The sequence below is a fragment of the Cervus elaphus genome, chromosome 7 (assembly GCF_910594005.1).
Source record: "Cervus elaphus chromosome 7, mCerEla1.1, whole genome shotgun sequence".
In the NCBI taxonomy this organism is placed as follows: domain Eukaryota; kingdom Metazoa; phylum Chordata; class Mammalia; order Artiodactyla; family Cervidae; genus Cervus; species Cervus elaphus.
Genome location: NC_057821.1, coordinates 13,620,419 through 13,644,862, shown reverse-complemented (window position 1 = coordinate 13,644,862; position 24,444 = coordinate 13,620,419). Strand labels below are relative to the sequence as shown.

At 41.4% G+C, this 24,444-nt stretch overlaps 1 protein-coding gene across 3 annotated transcripts in view; it reads left to right on the top strand.

The window, feature by feature from the left end:
• The first annotated feature begins 296 nt into the window (after positions 1-296).
• Positions 297-24,444, top strand: part of BTBD9 (BTB domain containing 9) — a 394,620-nt gene continuing 370,472 nt past the window's right edge. The window contains exon 1 of one of the 3 annotated variants that reach the window (XM_043907354.1): positions 297-450. The gene's annotated coding sequence lies outside the window, so the exon portion shown is untranslated. Of the gene's footprint in view, positions 451-650; positions 784-17,448; positions 17,601-24,444 lie in introns of those variants that run through there. The other 2 variants (XM_043907356.1, XM_043907355.1) reach the window with 2 other exon arrangements.

Sequence of the window (24,444 nt, the reverse complement as noted above, 5' to 3'; positions counted from 1 at the left end):
CGTCTCCCCGACAGGCGCCCGGGCGATCATGACGGGGACCTCCCCGTTTGCAGTGACGCGATCGGTGACGCTATACAGTGACGTGTAGTGACGTAACTCACCGGGAGCCAGGTGCCGGCCGAGCAGCCACACCCTGGAGCCCCTTGATCCAGAGGGCAGCGGGTCGGGCGGGTGCGGGAAAGCCGCAAAACCCGCGGGACGTGACCTCCCGGCCCTGAACCCGTGTAACCGGCCGGCCCGCCGCCGATCGGTTGCTACGTGACGCAAGCGCGCAGAGGCGCGTGCGCGGCCACGGCGGTGTGCGTGAGAACGGACGCGCGCCGCGGCGGCGGCGGCGGCGAGGACGGCGGCGACGGCAGCGGCCGAGGGGGCGGCGGCTACGAGGGGGGTGCGGAGCGGGCGGAAGAGGCGTCCGTGCGGGCTGTGAGGTCGCAGAGGAACATCGTGGGGGTGAGTAGCCGCGGCCTTGTGGGGGAGGTGGGGCCCGGCCGCACCTGCTGCGCGGGCCCGGGGCGCGGGGACGCGCGCCCCTCCGCCGCCTACTCAGGGGGGCGGGGAAGGAGTGCCGACGGGGGCTGACGAGGGTCAGTTCCTGGGCTCGGGCGCTCCGGAAACCGGCCGCCTGGGGCCGGCGGAGACTTTAGTTCTGGAAGCGTCTGGGGCGTCTGGGGGACCTCGGGGCGGCTCTGCCAGGCTCCCGAGCCGAGGACTCTGAAGCCCGAGAAGTCCGGCTCCCTGAGCAGCCTCGCATCCTGCCTGAGAGGAGGCTGCGCTAGACTGAAGGCGAGGCCGAACCGGGAACGCAGTGGTTGGGGTTCAGATAAGTTGGGCCCTGTTGGGGGCCCTCAACGCCTCTGCCCTGGTCGGGCTCCGAGGAGGAGCCGGTTGTTATGGAGAGAGTTGTGAATCAGTGCCCGCGCGCCGCGTCAGACACACCCACGACCGGGGACAGGAGATCTGTCACTGTGGAGAGGGGGCGGGCAACTTGTTGCCTGGTGTTTCCAACTTCAGGAGTTGTGTGCACGTGTTTGATGCACGCTGAAAACTTTGTCGGCGCTTAGCATTTTATCACGCTGTTGCTACAGATCTTTTGGCCAAGGAGTGGATAGACATCCTTAGTTCTTCCTCCAAATACTCACATCAGCTGTTTTATTTCCCTAAACCATGTTGTGCTTCTGTCATTATTAGGGCCAAGTAAGTGTGGAGGCGCTGCCTTTTATCTTCTTTAAAAGAAGTACAGGCTTGGTATTTACTAGGCAGAAAACACAGATTCTGTTCCGCGTGTGGACTGGAAAATGTTGATGGTCGGATAAGCTTGATTGGGTGCAGCTTATCATCAGCCCAGTGCTTTCTTAGTGCCTTGGACTCTCTCGCCTAGTGACCATGCTCGGGAGAAAGTATTGGAGGTGGGAAAGAAGTCAGTCTTTTCTGATCGTTGATGAAGGCAGTGCCTAGAAACGGTGGAAAGGTAGGCTGTATTGAAATGTAATCATGATTTGTGCAAGAAAATTGAAGACAATAACTTGTAACTTCTCATTCAGTTCCGAAAAGTCTGTGATTCAGTTTCACAACTGAGGATCTGTAATGTTTGTTACTTGAGGTTCTTATATCTTGGAGCCAGTGATAACCTTGCTCTGTAGCACTTCGAGTACTGAGACTTCAGTATTTCTTGTGCTCTGGACAATAGTAGCTTTTAGGACAGGAATCACATTTGTTTCCTTCAGGGCCATGTCTCCAGCACCTGCAGAAGTGCTTGCCACAGAGTAGACACAGTAGATATTTATTATATGTGACACTGTGGATAAGTCGTGTATCAGTGCTTAGCAAGCGTTTAGCTCAGTCCATCAAGTAGTTAATACATATGCTGCCTGTGCCTAGTATTATGCTATATATGGGAGGAGGATTGTGGGATTACAGATGACTCTGAAAGACCTGGCTTTTTTTCCCCTTAAGAGTGAAAACAGTATAGCTGGGAAAATAAAGCATATTATATAAAATAATTATGAAACCAGCTGAGGCATTCTGTAGACAGGTGCTGTGTGAGGTGCTGTGCTTTCAGTACAAACTTAGAAAAGATTGATCTCATCTTTGGAAGAAGTGGAAACTTTGTTTTAGAGATAAGTCATATGTTTGAGAAAATAATGTGAATTTGGTAATGGGGGGAATATATTGCAGCGACTTACACGTCCCATGAGAGGGGATAGCTGGAGAGAGAAGGTTTAGCAGGTTCGGGAGGGGAAATGTTAAGACTCAGGGAGGCTTATCAGCATCGCACTGATAAAACAGCTTTCTTCCTGGGAGGGATGAGAGTTAACGTTACTCAGAGTAGAGTCTTAGACAAGAGTAAGTGTTATTCTTACTTAAAGTGAAAGGATATTATAGTTGAACCAAAAGCAGGTATACCTCTGATTTCAGTACTAATTTGAATAAATGCCTCACTACTGTGCGCTTATCTTATGTATTTAGTCAGCAGTGCATGCCCTCATTTCTAAAATCTACCTGATGTGCTGGGTCCGTTCTATTGGAAATGTACTGAAATGATGTACCCAAAGCAATTATCCAGCTACTCTCAGTGACACAGTTTTCCTTGGGATTATCTCTTACAGCAGTCTGTGAGGTTTGTAGTTCCTGCTGATCCTGTAAAATATACAAATCATGTTAGCTGGGAAAGGAGTCTGTTTGAAGGATGCTAAAAAATATTGACAAAAAGATTTTGAGAAAATTACAGATGGTACTGCTAAATATTGAACCTTCACTCTTTATCTTTTGTTGTAATGTGAGCTTTCTTTTGAATGTTGCATAAACCTGAACTTGAATTGCTAACCTGTGTAATGTTGCAGCACCAAATGTTGCATTATTTAACAACTCAGCAGATATTTATCGAGTACTGGCTATGGCTGGGCACTGTGTTGGGTGCAGGGACAGTGAAGAAAACACAGTATACCTGAGATATCAAGTGTTCATCAGAGGAGACAGACACTAACTATGACATGTTACGGTAACAGCTCATTATTTTTGGAATAAATAAAATGCTGAAGGAATAGATTACTTTGGCTGGGGAAATAAATTGATAAGAGTCAGGGAAAACTTTAAAGATCATGGAATTTAGCCCTGAAGGTTAATTAGTATTTTGTCACATGGAAAAGGAAAAACAATCATTCCAAGCAGAGGGGAGAGCATAAGCAAAATTGGCAAAGATTAAAATTAAGTGGGAAAACTTTGAGTTCTTCTTTGTAGGCTTCTTGTATGGCAGAAGTGATGAGACAGCAAAGTTATGGTTGGAGCCAAATTATGAGGAAGTCTTTTATTCTAAAAAGCCTAGACCTGCCAGAACTAATCCTGTGTTGGTGATGAGAATGGTGGAAGGCAGAATAATCAGATCAGAAAGTTAAGTGGCAGTTCATGTGCAGAGTTGCTTTAGAGTGGAGAGGCAGGGAAACCAATTAGGATGTAGGTGAGAGGTGCCCATATCTTGAAGAGGGACAGTGGGAATGGACAGCTTGTAAAGCTATTTTAGATGTTAAAATCTCTGAATGTTATGGACAGCTAGAGGTGAGAGAAAGTGAGAAGTCAAAAGTGGCACTGATGATAATGAGGACAATAGATTAGAAAACACAGGAGGAGGAAGAGATTTACAATGGAGGGAAGAAATGATGGCATGTTAATTTTAAGGCCCCTGTGTGGAGTTTAGAGAGGTCCATTGGCTAACTGGAAGTTCTGCTCCAGGGTTTATCAGACAGTTTAGAAGTGATTGTCATGTAACTGACAGCCTTCAAGGCTACCATGTAGTAGCATTCTAGGACTTAATATAGTCTTTGGAGTTAGGAAAACCCAAAGTCAAATCTCTTATGCCTCTATTGGTTAGATTGAGTAACCTTAGACAAGTTATTTAGCAGCTCTAAACCTCTGGGTTTTTTTTCCCCTGAAAAGTGGGGTTAATAATACTTTAAAGAATTGTTGTGGCAATTAAGATAGTATGTACACAACAGGACAGTGCCTGGACGATAAATGCTTAAAAAATGACAGCTGTTGCTGTTAGTAGTTGTAATAGTTACAGCTGCAGAGGTAGTGGAAGAAGATAATCACACCCAGAGAAGTTGAGAATGGAACTGGAAAGAACATGGAGTGGAACTTTTGGATGGTTTCTCTAACTTGAGCATTCATCAGAAATACCTGGAGGCTTTGGTAAAACAAATCTTTGGTAAAAAGATTTCTTAGTGTCCCATCTCCACAGTTTCTGATTCAGTAAGTCTGGCAGGGGCTCTTGAATTTATATTTTAAATAACTTCTCATGTGATGCTAATGTTGTTATTCCCAGGACCGCACTTTGAGAACCACTGACTTAGAGGATTGGTGAAGGAAGAGGGGCCAGCATGGAGGCTAACAAACAGATTGAGGGTGCTGGAGAATTTAGAGAAAGTTTAGGGAAAAATAGGGAAGTAAAAGCCTGCAGAAACACCATTCTGCTTTCCAGTTCCATGAACTTCAACTCATTCTTATTTCTGTTTCGTCCAGAATTTGGTATAATGCTTGGCACCTAACATTGTTTGAACCAACCTTTGAGGCTTTTTAACAGTGTCCTTATGGGTGATTGCACATACTGACATTCCTTCATCCTTTTATATCTCTGCAGGGTCACTGAGAAGATACTGTTTCTAATTTTATAGACACACACAAACACAATCACTGCAGAAAATTTCTTTCAGATAGCTGATGCATAACTAGGTGCTTTTGACTCTGAATTAGATGCCCCTGCCCCCTTTTAAATGTCAGAGAGCCCAGTTAGCAAAATAATTGTCAATAACAAGTGCCAAGACTCTGCTCAATGTTATGTGGCATCCTGGAGGGGAGGGGAGTTTGGGGGAGAAGAGATACAAGATATGTATGGCTGAGTTCCCATCCCTGTTCTCCTGAAACTGTCACAGCATTGTTAATCAGCTGTACCCCAATACAGAATAAAAGATTTATTTTAAAAAGTCTGAACATTCTGTCTTAAAAAAATGCCAAGATTACAATCTGTATCTTTTATTAGGTACTTCGTAGGTTTATAGAGTAAGAAAATAATATACTTTGTGTGCCTGGGATGTTTCCAATAGGATAGGCAAAATGGGCAAAACTCAAAGGAAAGAAATAGAATGAGATAAAATCACAGAAATGTGGATGGAGAGGAACAGGAACATAAGAACTTCTTTCTTCTCTGCTGATATACTTTGGGTCTTACATGTCTCATATGCTCATATAGCAGAAATGTTAGTGCTAATATCATAGATGTTAGTCCTACATCTATGGTAGGAAGTTATAAGGGAGTTCTGTTTTGTTGTTGTTCAGTTGCTCACTTGTGACCAACTCTTTGCGACCCCATGGCCTATACCATGCCAGGCTTCCCTGTCCTTCTCCATCTCCTGGAGTTTGCTCAGACTCATGTCCATTGAGTTGGTCATGGTGTCTAGCCATCTCATTCTCTGTTGTCCCCTTTTCCTTCTGCCCTCAATCTTTTCCAGCATGATGGTCTTTTCTAGTGACTTGGCTCTTCTTATCAGGTGGCCAAAGTCTTGGAGCTTTAGCAGCAGTACTTCCAATGAATATTCAGGGTAGATTTCCTTTGATTGATTGGTTTGATCTCTTTGCTGTCCAAGGACTCTCGAGTCTTCTCCAACACCACAGTTCGAAAGCATCAATTCTTCAGTGCTCAGCCTTCTTTATGGTCCAACTCTCACATCCATACATGACTACTGGAAAAGCTATAGCTTTGGCTTTATGGAACTTTGTTGGCGAAATGATGTCCCTGCTTTTTAATATGTTGTCTAGGTTTGTTATAGCTTTTCTTCCAAGGTGCAAGCGTCTTTTAATTTCATGGCTGCAGTCACCATCCATAGTGATTTTTGAGCCCAGGAAAATAGTCTGTCACTATTTCTACTGTTTCCCCATCTATTTGCCATGAAGTGATGGGACCGGATGCCATGATCTTCATTTTTTGAATATTGAGTTTCAAGCCAGCTTTTTTACTCTCCTCTTTTGCCTTCATCAAGAGGCTCTTTAGATCCTCTTCACTTTCTGCCATTAGCATGGTGTCATCTGCATATCTGAGGTTATTGATATTTCTCCTGGCAATCTTAATTCTAACTTGTGCTTCATCCAGCCTGGAGTTTTGCATGATGTACTCTGCATATAAGTTAAATATGCAGGGTAACAATATACAGCCTTGATGTACTCCTTTCCCAATTTTGAACCAGTTCATTGTCCCGTGTCTGGTTCTAACTGTTGCTTGACCCGCATACAGTTTTCTCAGGAGGCAGTAAGGTGGTCTGGTATTCCCGTCTGCATTTTCAGATATGCAGATGATACCACCCTAATGGCAGAAAGTGAAGAACTAAAGAGCCTCTTGGTGAGATGGTTGAATGGCATCACCAACTCAATGGACATGAATCTGAGCAGACTCTGGGAGGTAGTGAAGGACAGGGAAGCCTGGCATGCTGCAGTCCATGGGGTTGCAAAGAATCGGACATGACTGAGTGACTGAACAACAACAAATCTGCATGTCTGAAGTTGTTGATATTTCTCCTGACAATCTTGATTCCAACTTGTGATTCATCCAGACCACCATTTCACCTGGTGTACTCTGCACAGAAGTTAAATATGCAGGGTGACAGTATACAGCCTTGCTATACTACTTTCCTAATTTCAAACCAGTCCGTTGTTCCATGTGTGGTTCTAACTGTTGCTTCTTGATCTGCATACAGGTTTCTCAGGAAGCAGGTAAGATGGTCTGGTATTTCCATCTCTTTAATAATTTTCTAGAGTTTATTGTGATCCACACAGTCAAAGGCTTTAACATAGTCAATGAGACAGGAATAGATGTTTTTCTGGAATTCTCTTGCTTTTTCTATGATCCAACAGATGTTGGCAATTTGATCTCTGGTTCCTCTATGTTTTCTAAATCTAGCTTATACATTTGGAAGTTCTCAGTTCACATACTGTTGAATCCTAGCTTGAAGGATTTTGAGCATTACCTTGCTATCATGTGAAATGAGTGCAATTGTATAGTAGTTTGAACATTCTTTGACATTGCCCTTCTTTGGGATTGGAATGAAAACTGCTGTATAAAGAAATCAGACAGTAATTGTGCAAAGATATAAACACATTGAAAAGAGATTTCAGGAGTTAAATTGTAGCTAGACCTGTTAGCTACTCAGCATGCTTCATTTGGCTCTTGTTCACTCAGTTTATTCTTTCTGCTAACATTCGTTCTTTACATATATACTGTGTGCCAGAAACTGTGCAGAGTGCTACACGTAGAGAAATGCTCATTGCTCTGGTTATCCAACACTGGCTTTAGTTAGGGATCTGGTGGCTCAATGGTAAAGAATCTGCCTGCATTGTGGGAGACTTGGGTTTGATCCCTTAGTTGGGAAGAACCCCTGGAAGAGGAAATGGCAACCCACTCCAGTATTCTTGCCTGGAGAACCCCATGGACAGAGGGGCCTGGCGGGCTACAGTCCACAGGGTCACAGAGTCCAGCATGGCTGAAGCGACTTGGCAGGGCATGATAGACACCTTGTGAAAGGAGGATCTGACGCCTGAATTTTACAATCTTAAGACTGTATTGTTATGAGTAGACGTTAAGAATATTTGTTGGAAGCACTGATGCTGAAGCAGAAACTCCAATACTTCTGCTACCTGATACAAAGAGCTGACTCATTGGGAAAGACCCTGATGCTGGGCAAGATTGCGGGCAGGAGGAGAAGGGGCTGACAGAGGATGAGATGGTTGGATGGCATCACTGGCTCAATGGACATGAGTTTGAGCAAACTCCAGGAGATAGTGAAGGACAGGGAAGCCTGGCGTGCTGCAGTCCATGGGATTGCAAAGAGTCGGACATGACTGAGCGACTGAACAACAAATATTAATATGAGTAGACATTGAAGACTTGAAGATAAATTTATTCAGCCCTATGTATGTATGCTAGAGCCATGAGAGAATATAGAGATATACAGAAATTTTTAAATTTTATTTATTTTTATTTCTGGCTGCGCTGGGTTTCATTGCTTTGTGCAGTCTCTCTCTGGTTGAAGTGAACGGGGGCTGCTACTGTACTGTAGTGTGCCGGCTTCTCATTGTGTGGCCTCTCTTGCCGTGGAGCACGGGCTCTGGGTGCATGGGCTTCAGTAGTCACAGCACACAGGCTTGGTAGTTGCAGCGGGTGGGCTTTAGGACATGCAGACTTCAGTGGTTTTGGCACAGGGTCTCATTAGCTGTGGCTCTCGGGCTCTTGAGCCCTGGCTCAGTAGTGTGGTGCTCGGGATTGGTTGCTCTGCAGCATGTGGAATTTTCCCAGAGCAGGGATTGAACCTGTGTCCCCTGCATTGGCAGGCAGATTCTTATCCACTGTGCCACCAGGGAAGTCCATAAAATTTTTTAAAGCAATCAAAGAATATATAATTTGGTAGAGGAGAAAAACATTTCTCTCAGTTCGTGAACTGAGAACTTCCAGATGTTCAAGCTAGATTTAGAAAAGGCAGAAGAACCAGAGATCAAATTGCCAACGTCTGTTGGATCATTGAAAAAGCAGGAGAATTCCAGAAAAACATCTGCTTCATTGACTACACTAAAGCCTTTGACTGTGTGGATTACAACAAACTGAAAAATTTTTAGAGATGGGAATACCAGACCACCTTACCTGCCTCCTGAGAAACCTGTATGCAGGTCAAGAAGGAGCAGTTAGAACCAGAGATGGAACAATGGACTGGTTCAAAATTGGGTAAGGAGTACATCAAGGCTGTATATTGTCACTCTGCTTATTTAACTTATATGCAGAGTACATCATGTGAAATGACAGGCTGGATGAAGCACAAGCTGGAATCAAGACTGCTGGGAGAAATATCAATAACCTCTGATATGCAGATGACACCATGCTAATGGCAGAAAGTGAAGAGGAACTAAAGAGCCTCTTAATGAAAGTGAAAGAGGAGAGTGAAAAACCTGGCTTGAAACTCAACATTCAAAAAATGAGTATCAGTGGCATTTGGTCCCATCAAGTGAGTGAAAGTTACTCAGTCGTGTCCGACTCTTTGTGACCCCATGGACTATACAATCCATAGAATTCTCTAGGCCAGAAAACTGGAGTGGGTAGCCTTTCCTTTCTCCAGGGGATGTTCCCAACCCAGGGATCAAACTCAGGCTTCCCGCATTGCAAGCGGATTCTTTACCAGTTGAGCCATAAGGGAAGCCTTGTCAGTCCCATCACTTCATGGCAAATAGATGGGGAAACAGTGGAAACAATGACAGACTTTATTTTCTTGGGCTCCAAAATCACTGTAAATGGTGACCGCAGCCATGAAATTAAAAGGTGTTTATTGGAAGAAAAACAATGACAAACCTAGACAGCATATTAAAAAGCAGAGACATTACTTTGCCAACAAAGGTCTGTTTAGTTTTTTCAGTTTTCCCAGTGATCATGTATGGATGTGAGAGTTGGACCATAAAGAAGGCTGAGTGCTGAAGAATTGATGCTTTTGTACTGTGGTACTGGAGAAGACTCTTGAGAGTCCCTTGGACAGCAAGGAAATCAAACCAGTCAATCCTAAAGGAAATCAATCCTGAATATTCATTGGAATGACTGATGCTGAAGCTGAAACTCCAATATTTTGGCCACCTGATGGAAGAACTGACTCATTGGAAAAGACCCTGATGCAGGGCAAGCTTGAAGGCAGGAGGAGAAGGGGATGACAGAGCACGAGATGGTTGGACGGCATCACCGACTCAATGGACATGAGTTTAAGCAAGCTCCCTGTACTTCCCTGGTGCCTCAGATGGTAAAGCATCAGCCTACAATGTGGGAGACCTGGGTTCAATCCCTGGGTCGGGAAGATCGCCTGGAGAAGAAAATGGTAATCCACTCCAGTATTCTTGCCTGGAAATTCTTGCCTTATCTCATGGACGGAGGAGCCTGGTAGGCTACAGTCCATGGGGTCGCAAAGAGTCGGACACGACTAAGTGACTTCACTTTCACTTTAGGCAAGCTCCGGGAGTTGGTGATGGCAGGGAAGCCTGGCATGCTATAGTCCATGGGGTCACAAAGAGTCGGACACGACTGAGCAACTGAACAACAACAAAATAGAGTATGATATTTTATATAAATATTGATCACAGTCTAGGTTCTCTAATATTTGAACACCTGAGTGTTCAGTTTTGATTTCAGCTTGTAAGCTTTCATAATATTTCAGAAATTATAGCATGTCATAAATCCTTATTAATCTCCTGGGCTGCCTTTTGGGTCTTTATGTGATACAGGAAATATTCTGGCAGTCTTTGTCCTTGTTTTCTTGGTTTGGAAATATAGTGCATATAAGCAGAAACAGTTAGCCACTGTTAATCAAGTGGCTGCATTATGCTAGGCCTTTTCTACTCATAATAAAACCTTGTAAGTTGGATATTATCCTCATTTTACTAATTAGGCAACTGCGTTTCAGAATGGGGAGAGCAGTTGGCCTGTGTTTGTGACCAGTGAGGTTGGACACGTCTGCAGCCCCTGCTTGGTCTCCACAGCCGTGCTCTTCAGTGCTGTCAGCATGGGGCCCTAGCATGGAAATGTCTAGATGAAGAAATCCAATCTTGTTTCTGCTGATTCGGGGGAAGTTGTTTGAGAAGTAAGACTTTTAATAACTGCCTGAATGATTGAAGCAATTTGATAATATTGTTAGAAATGGAGAAGAAAAGGAGGTAGACAATTAAAGACCCCCATGCAGGTTTTCCTGTGAAGACATGCTATATTTAACCCAAAAGTTTTTGGTTGACTGACAGGTTATTTTACATAAACATTCAGATTTTCCATTCTCTATGCATAGGTGCAGTCTTCTGGAGGAGGAGTTGTACTTTTCCAAGCTAATGACATTTAAAGTAAATTCAGAACTCCTTTTTTATCACTGAGTGAAAAATGTCTTGGTGCTCACCCCAAATTGAAATTTCTCAGCTAATCATCTTTCTTTCCACACCACTTATTCCTTTCACCCACTCAAGTGTTTATTTTTAAAATCTATTTACAGGCTAGATACTTGTGTATATATTCTACTTCTGGTTTGATGTTCTTATTCTGATACCTTTTGAGTCCAATTTTATACATTCCTGGAAATAGTGACTATAATTATCTTTGTAAAGCCATAGTTGATTTCCACTAATTTCATAATAAACTTTTAAATAAAATTATAAAAATGGACAAATATTAAACCCTGTATTTGTTATCTATTGCTATGAGACAAATTGGGGCTTCCCTGGTGGCTCAGCTGTAAAGAATCTGCCTGCAATGCAGGAGATGCAGGTTTGATCCCTGGGTCTGGAAGGCCCGTGGGAGGAGGAAATGGCAACACACGCCAGTATTCTTGCCTGAAAAATCCCAAGTATTTGTGCCTGAAAAATTCCGTGGAGAGAGGAGCCTGGGGTTGCAGAGTTGGACAGGACTGAAGCGACTGAACACGGCATGGCATGTAACAAATTGCCTCTAAATTTAGCAGCTTAAAAATGACAAATGTTTCTCGTCTAACAGTACCTGTGGGTGAGAAATTTAGCTGGGTGGATTCTGAGTCAGTTGTAGACATTCTGTGACAGGTCATCTAAAGACTTGAATGGGGCTGGAGTATCTGCCTCCATGATGGCTGCAGCCTTAGGTCTTTGTAGGGCTGCTTGATTATCCTCACAGCATGTCAGCTGGCTTTACCCAGAGCAAGTGATACAAGAGGAAACCATATGCCTTATATACCCTATCTTGACAACACACTGCCACAAAATTCTCTTTGTTATAAGTGGGTCACTGAGTCCAACTGACATTCAAGGGAAGCCTTTTAGGCTCTACCGTTTTGGGGAGGATGTCAAAAGTTTGTAGACATATTTTGAAACAACCATGAATCTGTCATATGAAGTCGTTTTCTCAGCTGAAATTGATTATCTCTGTTGTAGCACATGCTATTGTCTTTCTGACTTGTGTATTCACAGTGTTTTCTGGAAGGATGCTTTGGAGAAAAGGTAGTAGTTTTTGAAATGTGAAGCAAGGTTTTATAAATTAAGTTTTGTTGGTGATTTTTCTTTTTTTTTCCCCTCAATTTCTTTTTTTTTTAAGTTAATTTATTTGTGCTGCATCTTAGTTGTGGCATGTGGAATCTAGTTCCCTGACCAGGGGTTGAACTCAGGCCCCCTGCATTGGGAGTGTGGAGCCTTAGCCACTGGACCACCAAGGAAGTCCCTACAGTAGCCATTTGACTTTCAGAAGCCCTTCCTGGCCTTTCAGCTTAGGAATTGCCCTATATGAAGCATGGGGGCTGCTGCTTGGGGAGGCCCAGGCCCCATGGGATAAGGAATAGGTAGCAAGGTGACCCATCAGTATCATCCAGAACTGAGCTGGCACCAGTGTGCCCCAGACCGGGACAGTGTCCCCTGCCCACTGTTGGATATTTTTAAAATTTTGCATCTTCTTAGCTTTATTTCTAACAGCTGGAACCTATTCCAATTAAGAGGTTATTAACGGCTTTGATAAGAACGGTTTCAGTGGAGCAGTGGGCTGGTAATGAGACTTCAGTGGATTCAGGAGTGAATTGCAGGTTAGGAAGAGGTGACCACGGGTAAAGATAATCTTATGAAAACTTTGAGTAAATACTGGAAAGGAATTAGAAACTGTGTGTAAAGTACAGTATTGACAAACTGACATAAGATTTCCCTGGTGGTGCCGTAGATGGGAATCCGCCTGCCAGTGGCGTGGACGTGGGTGTGGTCCCTGGTCTGGGGAGGTCCACGTGCTGCGGGCAGCTACACCCTGCGCACCACCACTGCTGAGACCTGGGTACCTAGAGCCTGTGCTCCTCCCCAGGAGAAGCCACCACAGAGAGCAGTCCGTGCACCACGACTGGAGAGCAGCCCCTGCTCACCACAACCAGAGAAAGCCCGTGTGCAGCAACGAAGACCCAGCACAACCAAAAGTAATAAATAATTTTCAAAAAACTGGCCTGTATGCTGTCTACCTTGGCCAAGCTGATATGGGCTCAGTCCAACAAGTTGAAGGTGTTTTAAACTCTTGAGGGGTACAGGCTTAACTCCTGAGGTTTGGAGTCAGCTGCTTCCTCTGTAGCCTCCTAGTGAGTCCTTCTGTTCCTGAATGAAATGTATAGTTTGCTCTAATTTGTATATCAATGCAGTATACCTGTCAGAAGATCATCGCCAAATGTGCATCATCATAAATGATGTTTTGGTTAAAAAAAAATGTGATAGGGGAAATTGGTGGAGGAAACCCAGGGCAATAAAATGATAGCTATGGGGTATTAAGTGTCAAGCATATACTGTATCCTTCATGTGTTTTATATTATTTCACTGCATCTTGGTAACCACTCTACCAGGGTTGTGGTTATCCCCGTTTTCTGATTGAGGAGATTTAGAATCCATAGCCTTATCTCCCCTTATCCTAGTTTCTGCCACTGATGGCTGTAAGCTTGGACAGGTTTCTCAGTTTCCTCATTTGTAAAAAAGCTTGGTTATGATCCTTAAGTCCTTTCTAGCTCTAGGTTCCTGGGGATCTGTATTGCTACTGCTGCTGCTAAGTCACTTCAGTCGTGTCCGACTCTGTGCAACCCCATCCCTGGGATTCTCCAGGCAAGAACACTGGAGTGGGTTGCCATTTCCTTCTCCAATGCATAAAAGTGAAAAGTGAAAGTGAAGTCACTCAGTCATGTCTGACTCTTCGCGACCCCATGGACTGCAGCCTACCAGGCTCCTCTGTCCATGGGATTTTCCAGGCAAGAGTACTGGGGTGGGGTGCCATTGCCTTCTCCGGGGATCTGTAAATAGTTACTAAATAGTGTTGCTACTGGGTATGAAAAAAGGCTATTCAGGGTATTTCCCCCTCTCAGTGAATTAATAACTTAGTGGTAACACTGTCTTGTCCAGACTAAATAATTTATTTTCCCATCACACAGTGCGTACCCATTATGTATGTGGCCTTAGAAGGCTACTGTAAAATAAATCAAGTAAATGGGCTCGATGACAGGCTCTCCATCAGTTGTTACTAGCCCTGGGCACAGAGCTACCTGTGAGACTGTGTGATGATTTTAAAGTGTGTTATAGGTTAAGTACTAAGTATTTTTATTAATTTAGAAAGTACTTTGGCATGTGGCCTTTAAAAATTACATTATTATGTTACCATAAATCTTGATTAAGGCAACAAAATGTATTTACTATGGCCAGCTTCACAGCTGGGGTGAAATATTTTATAGTGTGTATAATGAGCCACTAGATGATGGTGATTCTCTGTTCACATCTAAAAAATGAGAGTTGGGAAATTAATTAGAAGCTTTAAAAGTCTATTTAAGTGTGAAAATTAATTTCGAGTAGCAGTATCACGTGCCCAGTGAGTACTAAATAATTGAGAAGGAGGAGGGATAAAAGGAAATTATGAGGCTTTCAAATCTTCTTAAGTCCATTTTGGGAAAAGGTTAGAACAACAATATTATGCTACTGTGATTTTCAAAGACATCCTTTACAACATGATGCGTAAAGAAACAAAATTTGCAAGTAATAAGCATTTTAAGATTAAATATTCTAATTTTGAGTCAATGTGTTCTAGATACAGTGTCCTGGCAAGCAGAGGCTATGGTCCTCAGAAGGCATTCTGAAAATTTATAGGGACAGTTTGGTTTTCTTATTTGGTTGAGATGCATATTATTTTATTATAAATTATTAAAAAATCTCTTCCTTATAGCTAATGTATTTTTTATAAGTAACTAGTAGGTTCTCAATCTATGAATTTTATTACAGAACAGTAGGCAATATAGCAAAATTTTTGTTATAAAAAGTGGGTGTTGAGTCTGATAGGGTTGTTGGCCACTGCATTAGTTTTCTGTTGATGTGCCACAAACTTACAGCTGGAAACTGCAGCCCCTCATGATAATTTCTGTAGGTCAGAAGTCCAGGCATGGGATAGCTATATTCTTTGCTCTGGGTCTTACCAAGCTGAATTTGAGGGGACTCTAGGGGCTGTGGTCTCATCTGAGATTTGGGGTCCTCCACCAGGCTCTTTGGTTGTTAGCAGAATGGCTGAAGTCCTCATTTTCTTTGCTGGCTGTCTGCTGGGGGTCCCTCTCAGCTCCTAGAGGCCACTTTCAGGTCTAACTACAGGGCCCTCTCACAACCTGACAACTTCTTCAAAGCCAGCAGGAAAACCTCTCCAGTTGACTGGAGTGTCTCATATAAGGTTGCCTGATTACAGGATTGACTATAACTATGCCAAAGCCCTCTGGCCTAAGGGAGCTTATCATGTGCCAAGGAACATTAGGGAAATGACGTGGAGTCAGAAGGGGGCCAGACTCCACAAGCCTTGAAGGCCTAGTTAAGTATTTTTCCTTCTCTTGTGTTAAGAGACTTGGGAAGCCACTGAAGGTATTTAAGTGGGGATGAGAGTCATGGAGGGGTTGAGGGAAAGAGTTCATAATCAGTTTTATAATGTGACATTCAGTCTGGTTGATATATGGGGACAGTTTGGAGTAAAAATAGAGAGATGGGTTAGAAACATGGTCTGAGTGAGAGGCAGGGGTGGTGTGGACTAGAATGGAAGTTGCCAAGAAGTAAATGAATTTGAGAGCTCATTTAGGAGGTAAAATTAAAAGGCTTGCTGATAAATTAGGTATGGGAGGTAAGGTTGAAGTAGATGTCATTCTGGTTTCCATAATTGGGTTCACAGAGCTGGGGAACATTGTAGAAGGGCAGGTTTTTTAGTGGCAGAGAGATGTAGGGAGGACAAAGTGAATTTTGAAGTACTTTTGAGGTAACCAAGTAGAGATATAAACTAGTCAGAGGGATGTTGAGATCTGGAATTCAGGGAAGAGAGCTGTTAATATCTACATTGCCTTTTTGGGTTAATTTTGAGGGCTTAAATATGCTAGAAACTGTATTAGCTACTGGGAATGTAAAGACAACTAAGAATTAATTCAGTATTTGTTGCATGAATTCATGTTGTTATTCTCTGGAAGTTTGCTTACCAATAAGACAAATCACTAACAAGATCACTGGATGCTGTTGATGGGGGCAGAGATGGAGGAAAATAAGCTGATTTCAAAGCGCATAAAAGAGACACCTGACGAAGATTGGCAGTATCAGTGGAGGCTGTTGCTAAAGGGTGTGAGGTCTGTTCCTGAACCTCAAAAGAGCAGGCAAATTTAGCCAGATGAGGAGAATATAAGAATTTCCAGGGGGGCGGGGCCGGAAAAAAAAAAAAAGAATTTCCAGTAGTAAAAGCTTGTTGTATGAGAGAAGACAATGAAATCTCAGAAGAGCCAACAGTTCCAAATCCCTGGCTTTCACTATAGGCTGGACACGTGGTAGTAAGGCAGCGTCTGTGCTTAAGTTGGGTGTTTCATGGTGGTGGTCTGGACTTCTGATGTAGCTGTTTTTGCTATGCAACCATTTTGGAAGGAGGGGAGAAGAGTGTTCAATAGTTGGAACGGACTTCAGAGAACTTTAACCCTTTCTTCTCATTTACGAGTGAGGTTACCAGTAGCCAAGGAGTATACTTTGCTGATTCCTTGTTAGCAAATCTGTCTCCCGGTGTCCAAGCTAAGCTTCTTCAAACTGCTGCAGGAGTGGCCATGCCCTTTAACTGTGTGTTTCCATGTCCTCTGACATACTCATGTGGAAGAAAGTGTACTGGAAATACTCAGATGCTGCCGCTGAGTAGTGTGGGTCTCCGTGGGTGCTGTGTCTTTGGAAGAGAAACGCGAGATTCTCTCTGGACTGTCTGTGTTTGTGCCCTCTTTCCATTTTTTTTATCCACTTGTCTTTGTCCTTTTCCCCCTCATGTGTTAGCGAATAATAACTATAGTATAGTGGAGTGATAATAGTGCTTAACACTGAACATTTATTATGTGTCAGGCACCATAGTAATTGTTTTACCTTACTTAATTCTACCAGCAGTCCTCTGAGATATTACTTTAGTACCACCACATTTTATAGAAGAAAACATGGAGGCTTAGAAAAACAAGACCTAGAAACCCACTGTGTCCAGGGTCACACAGTGATAAGTGGTGGTGCCGAGATTTGAACTCGGGCAGAGTGACTCTGGATGCTTCTTACTGCCTTTCCTAATACAGTTTATAAGCAGTTCTGCCAGGAGAAGCATAATGTGAGCTACAAATGCAAGCTGTGTTTGTAATTGAAATTTTTTTAGTAGCCACGATGAAGGAAAGAAAAACAGGTCAAATTAATTTAGAGATTTTTATTAAGTCCAGTATACTAAAATATTGTCATTTCAACATCTCAGTGTGAAAAAATAAGTGAGATATCTTCGTAAGTCTTTGAAATACAATATTTATTTTATAGCATGTCTCAACTTGGACTAGCCATGTATTCAAGAGTTCAGCGACTAGCTACCATTTTGGTCAGTGCAACTCCAAGGGGGCAGGAGAGTGCATGAAAATTCTGTTCTGCTGAGTGGAGCCAGAGAGAGAGAACCTGCTGAAAAATCTGCAGATGAAACCAATGAAGAAGGCAGAGTGGTAATTCCTGGGTCTTATCCAGCAAGCAGGGGCGAGTGGCGAAGAGTTTTCTCTCCTATCGCCCTGAAGCTAAATGAGGTATCTTTTTTTTTCTTCCCACATTGAGACTCAGCATTTTCATATTAGTGTTATGGGTAGTTTTCATAGTGGTCTGATCCTTAAGCACTTTTGGGAATAAAGAGGCATTTGTGACTGGCCACCAGATGTTGGAATGTTGTTTCTATGGAAAAGACTTTAGAATTCTAAAGCTTATACATTACTTGTTTTTGGAATGTCATCTTCTGTTGTGAAACGGGTAGGATTGGAGAACAAACTGTAGTGTGATCACTTGCTGTGTAATTGCTTTAAGTTACAGGTGTTATAGCACAGGAGAAAAGTAATTAGCTCTTTAAGTTTGTATTTATGGGTAATGCTCATCACCTGTTACTTTGTTCGCCTTGTAGCTAGCTAGACTACACCCAATTGCTTGTTGAGTTGAATATTAGCTGAGAAGCAAATATACCTGGAACTGAGCTGTGTGAATCATTTCCTCATGAACTTTTCATTCTTAAATACTTGCTTTCCCTCAGTCCTTCCCCTTAGAAAAAGCAACACGGGCTTATCCCAACAAACTAAATAATATTGGTGTGTAAAAAGAACAGTCCTATCCTTCCTCTGTTCTGAGAATGCAGACCTGTGTACTAAAAAGCACGTCAACCAGTGTTTTATATTTTTGTGGATGGAAAAATAGAATAGTGATATAGCAAAGATTTTTTACCAGAATGTTAACTCTCAGGACTATACTGTTGTTAATACTTGTTTACATTCTTGAAGTATCTATAGAGTTTACAATTGAAAAACCATAAATCACGAGACACTTAGGAAGAGAACACTAAAAATGGTGCTGCATAATAATTAAGTGTTTTAAGTTTTAAAATACTTGAAAAATATGAGAAACATCATGCAAAGTGTGATATGGGAATATAGCCTTGATTAGCAAAGTGGAAATTTGGAAACCAAACACCTGCTGAATATTAGAGGGAGGGAGAACTTCATAATGAAAACATTTGGTTGTAAACTGTTGAGAGAGATTTTTAAGATGAGCACATGTATTTTTATAATCAGCTCCTGAGAGTGACATGGAGTCCCAAGTTTGTGTATCCAACCTGTGCTTGGATCATTTCATTCCAGTGTGCTATTTGTTTGTTGATTACTGTCCTTGTGGGATGCGAGAAAGACCTAGTCACTGCCCTCCAGGATGTTGTTTTAGCTTATGTTAGCTATTAAAAAATCTCTTATTTACTAAAAATCTGTTCCATCAGTGTTTGCTCTTTTCTTCTCAAATTACCTCTCAGAAAAGTACAGCAGGTCAGAAATCATCTATATCAGTGTTTTCATCCTTTTGTTTGGTGGCGAGTGCAGGGGGGAGGCTTCCTTTAGGTAAACAGGTATTTCATCACTTTTTAAAGGTTCCACTTCTTAAAATTTTTTGAAATATTTAAATAAAAGATAAATTGATCCGTATTTTAAAAGAAGGAAACATCACAACAATGTAAAGCTGTTATACAACAATAAAAAAGAAAAAAGGATACTCTTCACAAGTACATTGAGTTTAAACATAAACCTTCCCATTTATTCCCTTCCATCCCCTAACTCCCACCCTCTCCCGGGAGGTTACTTACTGCTGTTAATAGTTGGTGTGTGGCCTTGCAGTTCTCTTTTCCAATGTGTGTATTTACTTAATTTGTTCAATAGATATTTAAGTGCCTTCTTAAATGTATACATACACTTACATATATTTATATAGTTGAATCCTGTTGAACTAAAGCCTGTCCTCTTTACTTACTGTGTTTTGGAACTTGGGTCAGAACTTTTGATCTGCTCCTTTCTTATTATTGGCTGTATTGTATGAATGCATTGCAATTTATCACCCCCTCCCTCACCTTTCTGCTATTGCAAGCAATGCTAAATTAAATATTCTAGAAGCACAGTTGCTGGATTATAGGAAATACATATTTAAAAATCTGACAGATTGTGCTAAGCTAACCTCTAAAAAGCTGAACCAGTTTATATTTCCAACAGTCACATGAGATCACTGATCCTACATATATGATTTAGTTATATAGAGATTTAGAACTTGAAGGGACCACAGAATGTGGCCTAACTCCATCCACTCCTTTTCTAAGATAGAAGATGAATCTCAGACTTGAAATGATTTGCCCAGATCTTACCCAGCAGAACTATGTCCCAGTCTCTGATCTGTGTTCCCTTGAAGGCCTCTTAGTTTAGACAGATTTAGACAGTGTGAGATTAGTTTAGACAGTGTGAGATTCTACCATACTGTTTGTCTGTTTCTGTTCCTTTTCTGTTGTTACTCAAAGCACACTTCCTTTTCAGTTTCACATTTTCTGATAGTGCCCTGAGATTCTTGCCTTTGCCATCTTGTCTACATGGAACATCTTTCATTTAATATCCTTAAAAAGCTGCCTTCTTCCATTATTTAAAGCCCTCCTTCTCCACAGGGTGTATGGGTTACTTTAGATTTACCCATAGGCATAGCACAGCAAAGGAAGTATTTTATGAACATTCCTTATCAGCAGCTGATGCCACCCTGTTAGCCAAGTAAAACATAAGCTTCTTTTATAAACTTGGAGAAGGAAATAGATTGCAGGCATTTGTCTATTGCAGGATTTCTGCTACGTTTGATCATTTTATGTTTGTCAGATAATATGATGGCATTAAACTAAATGAACTCCATCTTAACATTAAACATTTTATTAGTTACAGTTTATTTTTTCTCTTAGAAATAACAGTAAGAAAGTAGTCTATTTATATAAAGTATAACTTGCATCTCCTCTTGTGTTAATATAATTATTTCTAATTATATTCCTAAACATGTCTGCATTGAAGGCTTGCTTCTCTTATAAAGGCATGGTCTTGGTAGCTTTTCTGGATGGGCTGTGAGAATTTGTGTCAGTGACATCCCAAGTTGGTACTGTGGTTGAGCTGGTGACATGCCAAGATTATGACTTTAGGTAAAGAATCAACTGATGGAATTCTAAGAAACAGAATAGCCTTGATGCATATTTTGATGATGATAAAAAAGGTAGAATTCAGTATTAGATGTGAATTAAATTTGGCCTATGAATATTGTTCAGAACTGAGAATAGCAGTCATAATCATAAGCTCATCAATTATTCAGTAGCATCTTGGGGGTATTAGTGCACAGAATACAGAAAACCTATCTACTACCCTTTAGAGTTTTTGTTCTAAGACAGAAGGGGAGAAGCATGCATTATTCTTTTTTAATGCATTTTATTCTTCCACAGTGTGGGTGAAGTTTATATGTGCACCAGAAGAGTGCACATACAGGCAGGCCACATGGTTGTATATTCACGGGGGTTTGTGGAAGATCTGGGGTGGGATTAAGTTTGGATCATGAAAAGATGACAGTTTTACAGGAAAGTCCATTTTTTCCTGTAATTGTAAGAGAGGTGAATTTCTTGAACTTTTGCCTAAATTTTTTGTTCCTAAAATGAGTCATTTTCTTGACATGTGTCATTCATCCCCTTCTTCTCTGTATACACTATAAATTTGGCTTTGGCTGTAGAAGGGCTGCCCTGGTGGCTGAGCTGGTAAAGAATCCGCCTGCAATGTGGGAGACCTGGGTTCAATCCCTGGGTTGGGAAGGTCTCCTGGAGAAGGGAATGGCTCCCCACTCCAGTTTTCTGGCCAGGAGAATTCCATGGACTGTATAGTCCATGGGGTCACAAAGAGTTGGACAGGACTGAGTGACTTTCACTTTCACTTGGCCTAAGCCATAGATTTGGGCCAGTGGGTCTTATCTTGGACAGTAACTACTAGACTACGTGAGGATCATTCTCTCTGAGTTTTATTCTTTCCTTTCATTGCAGTAGAGAATGGTGTGTTGGAGGAACAAAGACAGTGCTCATAAAACCAAAGGAAGGGGTTATATGGGGAGGGGGGCAAAGGAAGACTAGTATAGTTTGTGAACATGTCCTTTAGATTATGTGCTAGAATGGCAACAAATAAATTTGTAAATCAAAATTTTTAGGTGGACTGATTTCTCAGTTGATTTCTCAGTTGATCTTTTTTTTTTTATTTCAGTTTTCTCAGAAGATAGCCAGGATAGCAGGGTTTAACAAACTGCGTCAAAGTATGCACAGCAGAACATTTTTATGACATCTACAAATGAAAAGCCAATTTCCTTTACCCAGACAATAATCCAAATGTTCACAGTAGCTTCACTACAAAGAAATTAAATTGTTGTAATTGGTGATTCCACTGCTTTAATGGGAGTTCATGCTATAATAACCTTTATTAATTAGGAAACTATCATATAATTTAAATCTGGGCAAGAATATTACAGACCCATAAGGTGCCACTGAAGAAATTAAAAAGAAATGGCTGTCCTGTATTTTCAAATATTATTACAACTAATAACCTTTGTACTCACCATGACTTTTTCATTGTTTTTGGGGGGGGGGCTCTTGGTGCATATATTTTTCTGTTCCTAGTGTACAGTTCATATAATTTTCAATAGACTTGAGACCAATAAGGCTGATAACCCCAAAAAGGATAGTTATATAAACTCTGAGATCTATAAATGATAGCCGCTTCTAAGAGCTGCAGTTTGTGACTTGTCATTTCCGTCTTGCAGAGGGTTGTCTTATAGGGAGTTACACAGTGGCACAAACGAGCTGGGAGACAGAGGGTGGGTTGGTGACTGGACAGCGTAGGTCTTTGGGTGATAGGTTAATAAAATCTGCTGGTGAGTTTCTGTACCTTTAATCCCTTTCTGAAGCATAAACTCAAGAAGGTGCTCTGAGGGAAGAAAGAAGAAACAAGCTTCAATATTTGGGGAAACTTTAAAATGTAATATTAATGGAATGAAACTCACTTGGGTCACTTGTTATTTTGTTTTAGGATACCTGATTTGAATGCTTTTGTTTGAAGGCATTTGGGAAAGATTGTTTTAATTAGAGACTGGATCTAGAGAAACTGAAGTATTGAATAGAAAATAAAAATAATACTGCAAATTATTGTATATATTGGGCCATTTTTGCTTTGGGAGTCTCAAATATTTTGTGATTGAATAATAGAGTAGCTTCTCGCAGCCACCACAGAATTAGATGTCATTGCCAAACTGAGCCAGGAGCATTGGCCAGTTGAGGAAAACGCTTCTTAAAATATGGCCCAAGGTCACTGGTAGGCCTTGATGAGAAAATACTGGCAAATGTCAGGGGATCTCATGGTCTTTGGTTTATATATCCTTTGGCATCTTATTAATGACCATACAAGGGAAGCATTAAGAATATGCACAATGTGGCATTCATAAATCCATGTTAGAGTAATACTGGAGTTCATACAAGATTCTGATTTGGTGTTCTACTAAGAAGTCTGACTTAAGCAGTCTGTAGCAGCATTATAGAACTCCTATTCCACATGTGAACATGCATAAGTTAGAATTATTTTATATTTTTGAAAAGATACATATCACTGTTATGTAGAGTTATGTTCAAGTTGTTTCTGTTCTTCCCTTATAATTGCTATTTAGTCTTGTCATTATCAATTTAATTTGTTACAAGTTGTTTACGTAGTTAACTGTAGTGTATATTGATGCATATTTGTGTTAATAATATTCTTGGTCTATAATTTTTCAGTAGAGTTTTAAAACATTGTAGTTAAAAAAGTTGGATTGAAAAATGACACTGCCTTTTTTTTTTTTTTTTTTTTAACACCATGGCATATTTTACCTGGTCTGAATAGAGTGTATTTAAAAAAAAAAGTCGAAAACTGGTCTGAGGAGCTAGTTGGCAGGTCTAGTAGTCAGAGAATCATTTCTGACTTCTTCCGTATTACTACAGCATAGCTCTAATAAGTTCAGAACTTTGACAGACTTTGGTTTAAATATGCTATTTATTGTCTTTGTCCTTGGACTTGTTGCCTAATCTTGTTTGTCCTTCAATTTTTCCTGTCTGTTAAATAAAAAAAAAACAGTATGTGCCTAATCTAATTGTTTGAATACCAGGTAGGATGGTGTGTGTAAAATGCTAAGGACTCTGCCTAGCTTATACTGAAGTCCTCAGTAATAGTAACCATTATTATTTGTTGTTGTTCTTGTTCAGTCGTGCCCTACTTTTTTGTGACCACGTTGACTGTAACCCGCCAGGCTCCTCTGTCCTTGGGATTTCCCAGGCAAGAATACTGGAGTAGGTTGCCATTTCCTTTTCTAAGGGATGGAACCTATATCTCCTGCATTGCAGGTGGATTTTTTTTTTTTTTTTTTTTTTTTACCACTGAACCACCTGGTATAGATAACCATTATTATTAGATAAGAATAATGTGTCCCTACTGCACAATTGTTAATTTGTTACTATTAGTAGATTGTTACTTTAGGTTTCTGCCTTTAAAATACATACATGTATATATATATGAGCGTGTACTATACTTGATCTACTATATGCTGTGTTTCAGGTGTGCAGCAGAGTGATGCAGCTGTATATTTACGTACATTTATTCTTTTTCAGATTCTTTACCCTATAAGTTATCACAGAATATTGAGTAGGGTTCCTTGTGCTATACAGTAGGTCCTTGTTATCTATTTTATGTATAGTAGTGTGTATACGTTTCGGAGAAGGCAGTGGCACCCCACTCCAGTACCCTTGCCTGGAAAATCCCATGGACAGAGGAGCCTGGTAGGCTGCAGTCCACGGGGTCTCGAAGAGTCGGACACGACTGAGCGACTTCACTTTCACTTTTCACTTTTATGCATTGGAGAAGGAAATGGCAACCCACTCCAGTGTTCTTGCCTGGAGAATCCCAGGGACGGGGTTGCACAGAGTCGGACACGACTGAAGTGACTTAGCAGTAGCAGTGTATATGTTAATCTCAAGTTCCTAATTTATCCCTTCCCGCTCAC